Genomic DNA, 2,330 nt, shown 5'->3' with positions numbered 1-2,330 from the left:
CACAGCACAAATTGCATTTAAAGAGATCAAAGAGCTTCATAAAAGATGTTTAAAAAGTCACCACTTTCATGAAGCAAATGCTGAAGTTCACACGCAGACCATAGGAATCTGATCATCAGGAAGATCAAGGGACAAAAGTATACAAAGGGACAACTTTAGAACGTTTACTAAGGATTGGTGGAGGGGGGAAAAATCTCTAGATACCAAAACTCAGTGCTGAAGGAAAGAAGTGTTTTATTCCTAACCTCTGCTCTGTCTGACTCTCTCACGTCACACACACACACACACACACACACACACACACACACACACAGACACACACACACACACACACACACACACACACAGCTCTTGTACACATAGAAACCTAGGCGCAGCTGTATCTTGGACAATGAAGATTTTTTCTTCTTCCACTGAGATAATCAAATGTGATGATGAAGTTGGCTCCACAGCCACCCCACACTTGAGCAGAATGAGGGATAGGATACCTTAGACTGCAGCATAGCCTTGTGAATCCCTGGCTTTGTGTGTAAGAATGCAGTTCATGGTCCTGTAGGCATGGGTGGTCAAGCTGAAACAGGGGTACACTTGACCTGGAGGATGGCACACCATAAGCCTTGCATGCATGGTGAACCAGGTTTGAGAAGCCATATGAGCATCTATGTAATGACCTCTCAATGGCATGGAGTTGACACTGTACTTGGATATGGCAGGAGACCAGAGGACAGCTGGAATCCAGAAGGTGTTAGAGGCACCAGAGTGAATGAGCCTTTCTGTGGAAACCCCTAGAGCAAGCTAAGGAAGTTCCCCGCCCACATGTGACAGCCACCATGCTGGTCCCCAGAGGACTCACCTGGTCTTGTCCATGGTTCAGTCCTGATCTACAGCTGGAACATCCCCAGTGGCCCTTGTCCTGAGTGGGCTGAAACAGCATTGGCAAGGCATGTTTCCTTCACCCCACTGTGCATGACCTCCCTGCTGCTGCTCCATGAGGGCAGGCTGAAGCTGGGCAGGCCTTTCCTGGTGCCCAGTGCAAAACCAGTCATAGGCTGAGCCCACAGCAGTGGAGCTGGCCCTCACAAACTGCCAGGGGCATCGAGAGAGTCATCACTGCAGCTTGAGTCCTGTGGCCTCCACCCTCCACGCCCCCAGAGTTTGCCTCCAAGTCCTCCCCTTTATTGTTGAAATTCTTCATCCACTGGTTCTCTCATTTCTCATTGTCTACTTTGGCAGGACTTGAGACTCCTTCCTCTCCTCATGAGGTTTCCAGGCCCCAGGGAATCTGCCCCAACCATCCCAATTCACAGACACTCCCGAGAAGCTAGCCAACATAGGGGTGGCTGCTGTCAGAGAAGCTGACCTTCCCCCTTCCTTCCTCCCCTCACCAGCCTCTGCCAGGGCCTACCTTCCACTCCCCACCACCCCCAGTCCCAACCCCAGTGCAGCCTCACCTGCAGCCTATATTCCCCTCCCCATCACCCCCAGCTCCAACCCTAGTGCAGTATCCCCAATGTCCTACCCTCCTCTCCCAACCCCCAACCCCAACTCCAACTCCAATATGGCCAGTGCTCTGGGGAATACAACCACGTGGCCCATGTGGCATCAAGGGTGCCACCGTGTGCAGCTGGCTGAGAGCTGGAGGCAGCATAGGTCTCTCTGATCAGTGTCTTGCACTTTACTTACTCATGTATTCATTGTATTAATTTAGTACTTAATTTTTGGATCTTATATCATTTCATTAATCCTTTGCAGAATAGCTGTAGAAATATAGTCCCAAAATTCAGATTGTCTTTTTTTAAATTATTTCCAGATTCAGAGATGTTTTAGGTAGTTATAATAATCATGAACTCTCACTTCCATAGCAGAGTGCTATTAAGAAAATGATTGCTTATGCATCTGTTATTAATTATTTACAATACTTAAAACTTTTAAAATTTCAAATATTACAGGAAGAACTTGGTTCATGATGAGTGGATGTTTGTGAGTAGGTTGAGCTGTTGCATACATTGTGTGTGTGTGTGTGTGTGTGTGTGTGTGTGTGTGTGTGTGTAGGGAAGTGTACATGTATTATTGAAACGGATACAGATGATGAGTGCTGTTCTGAAATTGTTTCCTTTTTCTGAGATATACATTGTGGTGTTTCTTTGTTGTTGGTAGGCTCTGACTACTTGCCTTTGCCTGATGTTCACTTTCCACCTCAATTTTTCAATAAAAGTTTCTTATTTCTTATTGAGCATACAGGGCTGTGGTACTAGTTTGTCTTTAGTCTGCCATCAATGATCATATTTTCCGCTTTAAAAATTAACAATCAATATACATTTTACTTCCTG

Source organism: Dipodomys merriami, unplaced genomic scaffold, assembly GCF_024711535.1.
Source record: "Dipodomys merriami isolate MVZ:Mamm:240054 unplaced genomic scaffold, mDipMer1.0.p SCAF_2224, whole genome shotgun sequence".
Lineage (NCBI taxonomy): Eukaryota > Metazoa > Chordata > Mammalia > Rodentia > Heteromyidae > Dipodomys > Dipodomys merriami.
Note: the sequence above shows the minus strand (reverse complement) of the source record.